The following is a 14,858-nucleotide window of genomic DNA, read 5'->3' on the forward strand; positions in this document are numbered from 1 at the left end:
TACATGGGCAGTGTGGCTGCTCTAATCTGTTAAAATGGGCGGCAACAAAAGAAAAAGATTTTGCGATGCACACACTCTGCTCATGCAGGCACTGTGTTCTAAGGTGTTATGTCTACAGGTGAGCTCACCGCATTGCCACCTCCCCTAGGAGCGCTTATTCAGGTATTTTTTTAACTTTCATCCACCTTCTGAACACTGAGCGTCTTTTTTCTGGAGCATCCACTCCAGAAACTTTTCTTGGAATTCAAATTTTCTGGCATACTCATAGCTGCTTTTCCGTCACTACGGTCTCTTTCTCCTCCCTGCCCCCTTAGCTCTGGCTTGTTGACGTATAAGGCATCCCTTGTGCACCAGCATGTGAAAATCGCTAGAGCAACCAGATACCACAACTTTGGTGTACTGCAAAATACATAGAGCTTTCCCTGGTGGCGATAGCCTTGATCAGCATTGTGTGACACCAACATTTGCTTCTCATTTTGGTCTTGTTAATCACAGCTTGTCAAGTCAAAACATTATAGCTAGCTCTATATACCTTTTGTGATGTTATCCCTCATGTGTGGGTATTCCTTTCCCATTGCCATGGCTTTCTCCCTTGTGGATAATGCTCCTGGCGCTGCTAATATGTTGCCATATTTGCTTTGAAAGGTCTCCCAGTCTGTTTTCTGCCACGTTAACTGCCTCATACTTGTGTTCCATCTTGTCAGTCCAAGCAAAGAAATGTCTGGTCTTAGTTTTCCCAGTTTTTTTTTTCCAGTAGTATTGTCTGTAACAAAGTAACCAACCACAGACTGGATAATCTGCTTCTTGTTTACATCGGCTACCGCATGTCCAGTGTACATGGATGATCATGTTATACCTGTTTTGAGGTGTGTTAGTATGGATGGAGATTAATTCTAAAAAGGTTTTGAAACACTCGTAAAACACATTAGCTTGAGGATACATTAGCTGTGACTAGTATAACACACTTAAAACTCTGATCAAACGATCGAGTTGCATTGTGGGTAATGTAGGCACAAGGTTTTGACAAAGAACAATGTGTGAAACAAAGGCAATAGCACTTTTACACTGCATGTTCAAGGCAGAAATATCACGCCGTTATGCCACCTCAACTTGCTGTATATACGGTACGACTGGAGTGGTCTCGCCTTTATGCTGCCACTAGAGGTGGTAACAGCACCGAAACAGTGCCTATATAAACAGGACAGTCGGCAGGATGGGACCATGGGCGGCTCAGGTGTGACAATTTGACAACGTGTTATGCATGCAACCCACCATGGGAGATTTTAGAAATAGCTGATAGCAGTTAGCAGCTAACTCAAAGAGGAATAGCAGCGGCCATACATGTCAGCAAAATGGGAAAACAATGAGATACGGGAGCTCCTTATCCTCCGAGTAGAGGACGAGATCAGCAGCCATGTAACAGAGACGAGAAATAATTGTTATTGCCATGTTTTGCCATTGTTATTGTTTATAAAGTGACGCATATGTTTACATGTCCAGGGCTTGACGCTAACTTTTTTCCCAAGGAACGCATGTGCTCCTAAGTTGAAAAAGTAAGGAGCGCACAAAGAACTTTAGGGGCACAATGTAAATTGATCAAATAATGTGTTTTCCGTAATAAACGTGATGCAAATAGACATTTACAAGCAAAATTATTTAATGAATTTGTATAAAAAATGTACAGAAAGGTAAAATCATCGTTTTGAAAAAGTATTGCAATTTAATTTTGTCTTTAAAGTTATTATCTTATATATATTATCTTTGCAATATGATTATCTTATATAATGTTATTACTATCCTAAAACATTCTCCAGGTCCTCTGAAACTCTGCAGGACTTATTTCCACCCTGCCCAGCAGCGGTACTGTGGCAAACAGTCCCTAACTGCGGGGAGAACGGAGCAGGCTTCCCTGGAGGTCCGCCGCTTTTCCCGGTCCCTCTTCCCACCCAGCTGACAGCCTGGCTGTGGAGAACAGTCCCTAACTGCGGGGAGAACGGAGCAGACTTCCCCCAGAGGTCCGCCGCTTTTCCCGGTCCCTCGTCTCCGCCACACTTTGACTTATTTCCATGCTGCCGACAGTGGGACTTATATTCATTGTGCCGACAGTGGCTTGGAAAACCGCCCATAACCGTGTCACACGGGGAAGAGGGAAGAGGGAAGAGGGAAGGCTGCTGGAGTTCTTCCAACATTTGCAGTTGGATTATCATATTTTTTTATTGACAAAAATATAGGCTGCTTCGGCTGATTTTTTTATGCGCACATGTGCCCCTAAATATTTTTTACAGTTCGCACACACCTATTTTTAGTCGCAAATGCGAGTGAAATGCTCGCACTGTCGAGCGCTGATGTCTCACTTGAGCTGATGCTTTGTGTAACATGTCACGTCCCTATCACCTCTTGTGATTACACAATGCAGGAATGTTGTCTATAATTACACATTGGCATGATGCTCCTGTTAAGTTCAGTGTAAAAAATGCAAAGAATACACAAAGAAGGGACTTCATAGCGATCCCATAGAGCGATCTCTGTGTAAAAATGGCTTCTGCTGCGTCAGTAGGCTACATCTTGACTGGAGTTAAATCTAAAGGATTGCTAAATAGATGGAGTTAGTACGTGTGAAACTAACAGAGCCCTTGGCCTCTTCATTCTTCTTTTTATGCTCTTGTTGCCCTTTTGATCAAAACCATTCATTAACAGTCGCTTTGTTTTGGCTCGTGGAAGGAGTTACAGCAACAGCAGAAAATCTGCATCTTCTCTGTTTCTCGACTCGGTCAAAGAGGTCAAACTGTGATTGACACCAGAGCGCTGATACACAGGTGACCTCCTGACCCTCAATGAATGCTCAATCGGACAATCATGACCCTCAAACACCGACGCTGACATGATCCTTGAAAGCTGGGAACGCCCACAGAATATATATTGCCATCAACCGCATTGAACCCGAAGGCAAGTATTAAGTGACCTTGTAGCTTTGAGCTGACTAAAGAAGAAAATCCCTGCGGAGAATCCCCTCTCCACCTGATTGAAATTCCAGTGTAGGTGCTGCATGGAGATCTGAAGTCACAGCAGTGATCCATGGTGACAGTCAAATTACAGGAATTCAAGCAGACTTTTATCTCTGTCTCCATCTTAAACTATTCGCTTAAGTCCTGTAAATTATGATAAATGCCGCCGGGGTGGAATGTGCTCGTTGCAACAGGTTTTTTCTTTTTCCTTTTGAGGATTGTCTCTGATTGATATGTAGTATCTCATCAGTATCAATCACTGAGGATGTTTACGGTCACAGTAATCACTGTAGATCTTATCAGCATTTGGGTAAATCAGCCATACTGATGATCTGAGGGTTTAACTGGAGGTTAAACCAACATGTTCTTGAAATGAGAGAAATGGAAATCAACTGATAAGAAAAACAACTTTTCCTATCAGCTGATTTTGCGCAAAGCTATTTTTGGGGGAGGTCGAACAGGATATGGAGGCAAATAAGTGACAGAAGTATTTGAATTTCGACAGCCACAGAATACCTGATAAAGAAATTTACAAACAACTGAAATATTTTACTTTAAAAACCATGTATTTAAATTGATTTGTTCTCAAGTCACCTTTTTGAAAGGAAATAATGAAATTTCTTGATTTACATTTCAGAAACTGAAACTGAATGTATGTTTTTCCCTTCATATGTCACAAATTCAGATCCAAAAATCTAAGTTTCAGAATTTCAAAATAATGAATGAATTAATTAAAAGCTTCAGGATGCTCAACTGTGATTGGTCAAATTTAGATCTAAAAATTCAAATTGAAAAGATTTATATAGCAATCTCAGGGCTACCCAGGACAGGATAGGCAATCAAGCCAGATAGTTTCGCTAACTGGATTTGACCAATGTTCTATTTGTATTAATACATTTATTTTTTCATTTATTTATTTCAACTTGAATTTTTAGATGTATTTTTTTTTAATTATTACTATTAGTAGTAGAATGGAATTTACATTTTTGGATCTGAATTTTTAAACATTCAGAAAAAAAAAGTCAGCTTTTGAAATTGCAAATCAGGAATTTTTACTAGATCTGTCAAGCGATTAAGAAATTAATCTAATTCATTACATTCTCTGTCATAAATTAATCTGAATTAATCAAATACATCAAATTTTGCTGTGAAAGTATTTTTAAAAAATGTATATTTAAATGAACTTTGGCAGATGTGTCTTGGTAAAGCTACAGGATTTTGGACACAATTGTCCCCCAGTCCTCTACCACTGAAACTGGTCTGCAGCCCATTTTGTAATGGAGTTTGTGAGTTGGTCACAGGTAGACTGACACAGTTTGAATGCCTGGTGCAGGCTGTGCTAGTTCGGATCTCCAGGTTTGCGTTGAAGTGATATTTCAGGCTTGCAGAACTCCGATAGAATGAAAATTCATTACTGCAGAAACCACAGAACGGTGCTCCTATCAACAGTTCCATCTGGGCATTTTTTAAATGTAAATGTTCCATTCATTGGCTGAGCAACGTCTTCTCATCATGTGACAAAGACACTGCGGCCTTCAATGACGCATTGGGTCAAAGGGCACCACGGAACATGATTAATCAGCGTTAATTTTTTTAATGCATTATTTTTTCTGTGATTAATTTATCAAAATTAACATGTTATTTTGACAGCTCATATTTTATTATATTTAATTCAATTAATATTGCAATGCTATGAATGCAGAGGTGTTTAAAATTTCAATATCAATATTAAGTATTAAGTGGCTATTAAAATTTAAATATTTCTGTCTCCTATTTGCTTCCGTAACAATAAGGTACATATTGGATTTACCCATTATTTAGTTTCCAATCACAATCTTTTATGTGCACTTATTTTTTGTTGTGAATTATGCTTGAGTTTAACACAGAAGGAGGACATGTTTTTGTATCCCAAACAATTTGCAGTTGTAGGACAGCATGTCTGATAGTATTTTCTTTATTAAAAAAAAAAAAAGAAATGGCCACAGTGACAATTCGGGGAAATGAGGGATGAAATTCAATAAATGCAGCAGAAGGCACAGTAATGAGATGGGAACCAGCACAGCAAGTTAATGAGCTGGAGCTGACAGGCCAGAATGGATCTGCCTCCATGATGATGATGTTGAATTAGAAATATAGCACGACGGGTGGAAATGTCTCGCACGTAACATAATGTACCTTCTTATACTGCTCAGTCTTCAAGTCCGTCTTTGTCTCTCGGGCATGCTCATCATTAAAATAACTTATTTAGCTGATAGCATCTGCTGAGTGGCTCTGTGTTTGCACTGTGAATAGCAGTCTTTCAGTACGAGGAGCGTGGAGTGTTAAATGAGTTCATAGATTTAGAGATAACTCCACCCCAAAATCTGCCAGAAACATGCATATAATCAATCTGAAAGTTCTCAAGTGTGAATAAGGGAGATTATTTAACCTGGAGCTGAAGTCTGTATACAGTGGCCAAACTTATCACAGACCCGCTAGACATCATTTCTCTTATTCCAAAGCTTTTTCCTGATGCTTGCTTCCAGCTCAAGAAATCCTGAGAGGCCTCACCATCTATCATAACAACATAAGGAAAAATGGTTCCTGTCTTCTCCAACATCAAGGAGTTCATGTCTTCAATCTTGGTTTGATTTGGCAGTCTGAATGAACACATCAACCAGGTGTTTTAAATTGGCATGAATGACCTTAAAGGGATACTCCAATCCCAAAACTACATTTGTACATCAATATCTCAGCATGTGTTAAGTTGAATTAATGAAAAGAACACACACAACTTGTGCAGTACAATCTAAGTCTTATTTATCCAGTCGTATGCTCAGTACTTCCAACTCCATTGACAAAAACAGTGATTTTACCTTGCTACACAGGAGCTGCTGGTCTACTGCTGTCTCGATCAGTAGTTTGGTGTTTCAAAGGGTTAGTTCATTTTCACCAAAGTCGCACTATAACAGAGACAAACTAACTGATCGAGGCAGCAGTAGACCACATCTCCCATGTTCATTCATTCATTCCTTATTCTACAACTGCATTTCCTGGTACAGGGTCACGGGCCGATCCCAGCTGACACTGGGTGAGAGGCAGGGTTCACCCTGGACAGGTCTCCACACTATCACAGGGCTGACACATAGAGACAGACAACCATTCACACTCACATTCACACCTATGGACAATTTAGAGTCACCAGTTAACCTGCATGTCTTTGGACTGTGGGAGGAAGCCGGAATACCTGGAGAAAACCCACGCTGACACAGGGAGAACATGCAAATTTCCATACGGAAGGGCCCCAGCTGCCTGGCGGACTTGAACCTAAATCTCTTTTGCTGTGAAACCACAGTACTAACCACTGCCCCAGTGTGCCACCCTCTCCTGTGTTTAGCAAGGTAAAAATACTGTTTTTGTCTGTGGTATTGCGGCTTCCAAATAAGTTAAAAAATAGCCGCCCACTGACACCACAACGGAAGATAGGATGAACTCACCGTCTTTGGTTTAGTTTCACTCACTGTTTGATGATCCAGGTGCTTCGGTTGATGTAAGAGTTTATTTGTAGGATGTATGGAGAGTTGCAGGATGATGCTATGATTTATAAAAACTAAAAGAAAAATTTCCAAACAAACATTCCCCAAATAAACTTTAGAAAAACAAAGTGCAAATCGATGGGGTATTAAACGACTAAGATTAACCAAACACACGGTGGTTGACACTGTGACCTTGTGGTGGGTAGAGTGTGAGATATTCATATGTAGCTAAACTCTGCTGGTTACCCGGAAGTATTTGTTAACAACAAGGCGATTCCCTCCGAAGGGACACGAACAACTCAAAGTACACGTCAAATAAAATTTCTCCAAACATGTTTTTTGTTATTTTAGGTAGTTATTATCACACTAATGTATGTCCAAGTGTCCATTTCCCCCGATAAGTTGGTTTTAATTCGTTATTTGCTTCTATAAACACAGTATGACCATCTCAAGCTTTTATTTTGGTACTTCCGGTGACCGGCATATTAACTAAATATTTAGTTTCACCCAGAACATTTAGATTTAACATTTAACATTTAGATTTAGCATTTAGATTTAGATTTAATATTTAGATTTAGATTTAGCATTTAGATTTAACATTTAGATTTAGATTTAACATTTAGATTTAGATTTAGATTTAGCATTTAGATTTAACATTTAGATTTAGATTTAACATTTATATTTAGATTTAGCATTTAGATTTAACATTTAGATTTAGATTTAACATTTATATTTAGATTTAGCATTTAGATTTAGATTTAACATTTATATTTAGATTTAGCATTTAGATGTAGATTTAATATTTAGATTTAGCATGTAGATTTAACATTTAGATTTAGCATTTAGATTTAGATTTAATATTTAGATTTAGATTTAACATTTAGATTTAGATTTAGCATGTAGATTTAACATTTAGATTTAGCATTTAGAGATTTAATATTTAGATTTAGATTTAGCATTTAGATTTAGATTTAAGATTTAGATTTAGCATTTAGATTTAACATTTAGATTTAGATTTAGCATGTAGATTTAACATTTAGATTTAGATTTGGCATTTAGATTTAATATCTAGATTTAGATTTAGCATTTAGATTTAACATTTAGATTTAGATTTAATATTTAGATTTAACATTTAACATGTAGGTGCCACATTTAATATTTAGATTTAACTATTTTATATATTTCTAAGTTAACAAATATTGCTGTAAATGTGGTTAACGGTGACGTTAAAAAATTCACAACACTTTTTTAAACATTGTTTGAAGCTAAATGTGGCAAAATGTTGATGTTATTTTCAGTGTGAGCCACTTTACAAACGGCACCCCATACACACCTGCCTTTAATTAAATGTTCCCAAGATGCCATGTCAGGTGGCACATTTATGTGGCTCAAAACATTTTCATTCATGTTTGGATTCTTCGTTCATTGTGGAGACATGCGAGAAAAATAAAGTTGAGGTCAATAACTGAGGCACTTCGAGCCTTCACTTCCAGTTGACCTTTGGGGTTCTACTGCTTCCTTTTTTCCAGTCATTATCCTTTGGTGAGGTAACTTCTTATTCTACTAGATCCTATCATCTTTCATCAGGAACCCAGAGGGCTGGCTCCACTCTGCTCTCTTTCCCTCCATCACCCATGTTGACCTCACTTTAGTTTCAATGAAATCTCTATCCTCTACATCATCACTCAGCCGCCACTGTCCTTTTACCAGACTGCCTTGTAATGCTCTTAAGGATTTCTATTGAGACACTGATACGCCTTTCCTCTCCAAAGACTTGCTGCTCATTGCATCCTCCAGAACATATGCCAGCCCCATGATCTCCAAGAATACTCCTGTCTTCCAAGATTACTTGGCAGGAACAAGCTTCTCCGAGTGACAATCTGGGCTTCACTGTCATCGTCTCAGCTTGCCTACTTGTCCTGTATTTCATACTCTCAAACTGCCATTTTCTTCCCAGCTTTGATGGGGGCAACACCACTGCCCTCTTTTTAAACTGCTCTCTGCACCCGATCCCTTCCAAGCTCTTGTCTCAGCCGCTTTTCTCTTCAGAGACTGTCTCAGTAGCTATCAAACATGAGATATTCAACCACCTGAATGGTATCCAACACTGTCAGCCCTCCAAACACCCAATCTCTCTGGCCAGTGTGGACCCCCCCCCCCCCCCCCATCACACTACAGTCCAGCTCAGTGGCCAACAGCTCTCCCAAACCTATCGTTCATACAACCAAGTCCATCATTCCAGGATCTGCTTCCAGGACTCTCCTCCCAGCAGCTGTCACTCCCCCCAATCCAAGCACTCCATCCAAAAATCAGAGTCCCAGGGGCCGCTTGTCTCATCGTGTCTTATCCCAAAGTGCTCATCCAGACAAAGAGCCAAATATCCACATACCCAGCATTGGTGTTCTCATTACACAGTTTCTAAAAAATCTCTGCCACCCAGGCCTGTTATTGTTTTACTCATTTGAATGTTGTCCAGCCTTTTGAAAAGCAACTTAGACAAAAATCTGTTGTGTTTTATGACGTAATTCATGTTGCCTTATGAAAACAGGGGTTTGGTTTAGCAACCTCCTATTGTATTTCACATTGAAAATAAGTCTTCACTCTGTCTCATAAATTCCATATATTTACCGAACTCGAGAGACAAAATACCTGCTTTTGTTGCTACAAACATGGCTGGACATGTCCCAAACTCTCGAGACAAAATTCCCACTTTTGTTGCTACAAACATGGCTGGACATGTCCCAAACTCGAGAGACAAAATACCTGCTTTTGTTGCTACAAACATGGCTGGATATGTCCCAAACTCGAGAGACAAAATACCTGCTTTTGTTGCTACAAACATGGCTGGACATGCCCCAAACCCGATAGACAAAATACCTGCTTTTGTTGCTCCAAACATGGCTAGACATGTCCCAAACTCGAGAGACAAAATACCTGCTTTTGTTGCTGCAAACTTGGCTGGATATGTCCCAAACTCGAGAGACAAAATACCTGCTTTTGTTGCTCCAAACATGGCTGGACATGTCCCAAACTCTAAAGACAAAATACCTGCTTTTGTTGCTACAAACTTGGCTGGACATGTCCCAAACTCTAGAGACAAAATTCCCACTTTTGTTGCTACAAACATGTCTAGACATGTTCCAAACTCGAGAGACAAAATTCCCGCTTTTGTTGCTCCAAACATGGCTGGACATGTCCCAAACTCTAGAGACAAAATTCCCACTTTTGTTGCTACAAACATGTCTAGACATGTTCCAAACTCTAGAGACAAAATACCTGCTTTTGTTGCTACAAACATGGCTGGACATGCCCCAAACCCGATAGACAAAATACCTGCTTTTGTTGCTCCAAACATGGCTAGACATGTCCCAAACTCGAGAGACAAAATACCTGCTTTTGTTGCTGCAAACTTGGCTGGATATGCCCCAAACTCGAGAGACAAAATACCTGCTTTTGTTGCTCCAACAATGGCTGGACATGTCCCAAACTCGAGAGACAAAATACCTGCTTTTGTTGCTCCAAACATGGCTGGACATGTTCCAAACTCTAGAGACAAAATACCTGCTTTTGTTGCTACAAACATGGCTGGACATGTCCCAAACCCGATAGACAAAATACCTGCTTTTGTTGCTGCAAACATAGCTGGATATGTCCCAAACTCGAGAGACAAAATACCTGCTTTTGTTGCTCCAAACATGGCTGGACATGTCCCAAACTCGAGAGACAAAATACCTGCTTTTGTTGCTCCAAACATGGCTGGACATGTCCCAAACTCTAGAGACAAAATTCCCACTTTTGTTGCTACAAACATGTCTAGACATGTTCCAAACTCTAGAGACAAAATTCCCGCTTTTGTTGCTCCAAACATGGCTGGATATGTCCCAAACTCGAGAGACAAAATACCTGCTTTTGTTGCTCCAAACATGGCTGGATATGTCCCAAACTCGAGAGACAAAATACCTGCTTTTGTTGCTCCAAACATGGCTGGACATGTCCCAAACTCGAGAGACAAAATTCCCACTTTTGTTGCTACAAACATGTCTAGACATGTTCCAAACTCTAGAGACAAAATTCCCGCTTTTGTTGCTCCAAACATGGCTGGATATGTCCCAAACTCGAGAGACAAAATACCTGCTTTTGTTGCTCCAAACATGGCTGGATATGTCCCAAACTCGAGAGACAAAATACCTGCTTTTGTTGCTCCAAACATGGCTGGATATGTCCCAAACTCGAGAGACAAAATACCTGCTTTTGTTGCTCCAAACATGGCTGGATATGTCCCAAACTCTAGAGACAAAATACCCGCTTTTGTTGCTACAAACATGGCTGGACATGTCCCAAACTCGAGAGACAAAATACCTGCTTTTGTTGCTACAAACATGGCTGGACATGTCCCAAACCCGATAGACAAAATACCTGCTTTTGTTGCTACAAACATGGCTGGACATGTCCCAAACCCGATAGACAAAATACCTGCTTTTGTTGCTCCAAACATGGCTGGACATGTCCCAAACTCTAGAGACAAAATTCCCACTTTTGTTGCTACAAACATGGCTGGACATGTCCCAAACTCGAGAGACAAAATACCTGCTTTTGTTGCTACAAACATGGCTGGACATGTCCCAAACTCGAGAGACAAAATACCTGCTTTTGTTGCTACAAACATGGCTGGACATGTCCCAAACTCTAAAGACAAAATACCCGCTTTTGTTGCTCCAAACATGGCTGGACATGTCCCAAACTCGAGAGACAAAATACCCGCTTTTGTTGCTACAAACATGGCTGAACATGTCCCAAACTCGAGAGACAAAATACCTGCTTTTGTTGCTCCAAACATGGCTGGACATGTCCCAAACTCGAGAGACAATATACCTGCTTTTGTTGCTCCAAACATGGCTGGACATGTCCCAAACTCTCGGTAAAAAATACTCACTTTTGTTGCTACAAACATGGCTGGACATGTCCAATTCTCGTGAGACAAAATACCCGCTTTTGTTGCTACAAACATGGCTGGACATGTCCCAAACTCGAGAGACAAAATACCTGCTTTTGTTGCTACAAACATGGCTGGACATGTCCCAAACTCTCGGTAAAAAATACCCGCTTTTGTTGCTCCAAACATGGCTGGACATGTCCCAAACTCTCGGTAAAAAATACTCACTTTTGTTGCTACAAACATGGCTGGACATGTCCCAAACTCGAGAGACAAAATACCTGCTTTTGTTGCTACAAACATGGCTGGACATGTCCCAAACTCGAGAGACAAAATACCCGCTTTTGTTGCTACAAACATGGCTGGACATGTCCCAAACTCTCGGTAAAAAAATACTCACTTTTGTTGCTACAAACATGGCTGGACATGTCCCAAACTCGAGAGACAAAATACCTGCTTTTGTTGCTACAAACATAGCTGGACATGTCTCAAACTCGAGAGACAAAATACCTGCTTTTGTTGCTCCAAACATGGCTGAACATATCCCGAACTCTCTGTAAAAAATACCCACTTTTGTCATGACAAACATGGCTGGAAATGTCTCAAACTCTCAATAAAAAATACCCGCTTTTGTCGCCACAAAAACAGTTGGACATGTCCCAAACTCTTGATTAAGAAATACCCACTTTTGTTGCTCCAAACTTGGCTGGACATGTCCCAAACTCTTGATTAAGAAATTCCCACTTTTGTTGCTTCTTACAGGGCTGGAAATGACCTGAAAATAAAAGATTCCATTGTCACAAAGTCCATGACCTTGGGTGTTATCCACTTATTAATCTCTGCCACACCTCCTCCCCAGACACACCGTTGGATTTATCATTTCATCCCAAGGAACTTCATTTTCATCTCCAGGCAGGACCCCAAAGTTTCCAAAAAGCACTTAATATGTCACACTGAACGCCAGCAAACAGGTGTACAAGACACTTCGATTTTTTTCCATGGGCTTTCATCATGAAATTGGAATAATTTTACTTGATAAAGACATGACATAATTCCAATCAAGCCCTGAAACAAACAGATGTGGAATAAACATACGTCATTGTCATAAAAAGTAAAGAAAACGTTTTTCTCTCACTTGGAAGCTACATGAGGGGAAACTTAAACCTAAATTCAAGAGGCTGGATGTAATCTTTTGGAAGTGATCTTGCTGATCCCTAAAGACAGATAAGTATGATTTAAAGCATTGCAATGTCTGTATCAGGAAATCAGAAGCACGCATCGAGAAAAGATCAACACAGAGCACGACGCTGCCCTGATGCAGAGCTTTTGATAGCTGGAAAATTGCTTAGAAACCAGTAAACAACATATAAATCCAGCATGAGGCTTGTAAAGCTGCCTGTGAAAAACCACAACTACTGTAACGGTGGCTGTTTTACGTGGAAGTTCATTAAATTTACTAGACAGACTAATAAACTTGTGGATGGCGTTCTCTATTAAATCTGTTAAGATGCAGGTTAGTATCACATGCCGTACAGCAGCTACACCAGAAGCAGGAAGTGGGATAAATCATAACCAGATTCCATTAGTTCCCCCGTGGAAGTTAATGCCTCGAGTAGAGAACTTTTAATTTGATTTATTATGTCCCCCCACCCACTGAGATGGAAGTGTGGAGGACAGGAAATGATGTGTCAGGATGGGAGAGGAGACACACATGAAAGATCACCAGGATAGTGTGTCAGGTAAAACAGGGACAGATGGGCTCCACACAGCCATTTCTTAACTACGATACTTTAATTAGTGGTCAAATAATAGCACAAAATCATGCAGAAATGTGCCCTATTTTTCCTCCTACACCCAGTGGCACCATGCTGCATGTTTCTGAGTGTTACATCAGAAAATATTTGTTGGTTTCAAAGAACTCTGATCCCCTTTTCCTCATTTTGGTCTCTCTTTTTTTATACTGAGTTATAGCCAAATCAAATCAAGACCCCATTACCTCACCCTTCTCCAGTCTACAAAAAACCTTTTAAGGACAATGGTATGAGAAGGTTAAAGAGAACCTTGTACACTTTTCTTTTTGTTCCATCATATAGAGTATTACAATGATGGATGTTCATATTAAATGTGGCCAAAGTTTCCGATAATGAGGTCAACACATGTAAAATCAATCCCTGTGAGCAAAAACTTGGATGGATGGATTTCTGTATATGGTCATCTACTTCAGGCAAGTTACTGTAAGGTTTACTTTACGTAGCTGAAACTGTTATACAAAGCTACATGCTAACATCAGGGAAACATGTAAACTTGGTTGTGAATTTCTCCCAGGTGAGATTTCTGCTGGAACACATGTGGTTATGTTTAGCTTTTACTGGTGATTTTTCATGGGAGAACATGCTGCTATGCACAGTCATTCCCTGGCTGTAAGTACACTGCTACATGTAGCTACATGCTAACATCAGGGAAACATGTCATCTTGGTTGCCAGTGTTGTAAATTTCTCCCCAATTTCGTGTCATATTCTTGCTGGAGCATGTCCATATGTGTTAAGCAGCTTTTACTGATGATGTGTTCGTTGAAGAAAGCTCTGATATACACAGTCATTGCCTGGCTGTAAGTACACTGCTACATGTAGCTACATGCTAACATCAGAAAAACATGTAATCTTGGTTGCTGGTGTTGTAAACATGTCCAGTTGTGTAAAGCATTTATTGGTAATTTTTAACTGGATAAAGTTCTGCTTTTCACAGTCATTCCTTGACTGCAAGTATACAACTACACGTAGCTACATGCTAATGCGAGGGAAACATGTAATTTTGGTTGCCAGTGTTGTAAATTTCTCCCCAATTTCAGATCATATTCCTACTGAAACATGTCCATATGTGTAAAGTAGCTTTTACTGATGATGTTTTAACAGAAGACAGTGCCGCTATACACAGCCATTATCAGGCTGTAAGTACTCTGAAGCATGGGGCTACATGCTTACATCAGAAAAACTTATTAATATTGTTAATTTCTCCCAGATTTTGGATCATATTCCTGCCGGAACATGCCCAGTAGTGTTTATAAGCTTTTGCTGGCGATTTGTAATGGGGGAAAATGCTGCTTTTCACAGTCATTTTGTAACTGTAAGTTTGCTGCTACATGTAGCTACATGCTTACATCAGGGAAACGTGTGATCTTAGTTGCCAGTGTTGTAAATTTCTCCCCAGTTTCAGATCATATTCCTGTTGGAAAGTGTTCATATGTGTTTAGAAACTTTTACTGATGATGTTTTAACGGAAGAAAGTGCCACTATACATAGTCATTCCCTGGCTGCAAGTACACTGCTACGTGTAGCTACATGCTAACGTAAGGGAAACATGTAATCTTAGTTGCTAATAATGTGCTTTTCGTGGTGATTTTTAAT

This window comes from Epinephelus lanceolatus, chromosome 23 (genome assembly GCF_041903045.1).
Source record: "Epinephelus lanceolatus isolate andai-2023 chromosome 23, ASM4190304v1, whole genome shotgun sequence".
NCBI classification, from domain to species: Eukaryota; Metazoa; Chordata; class Actinopteri; order Perciformes; family Serranidae; genus Epinephelus; species Epinephelus lanceolatus.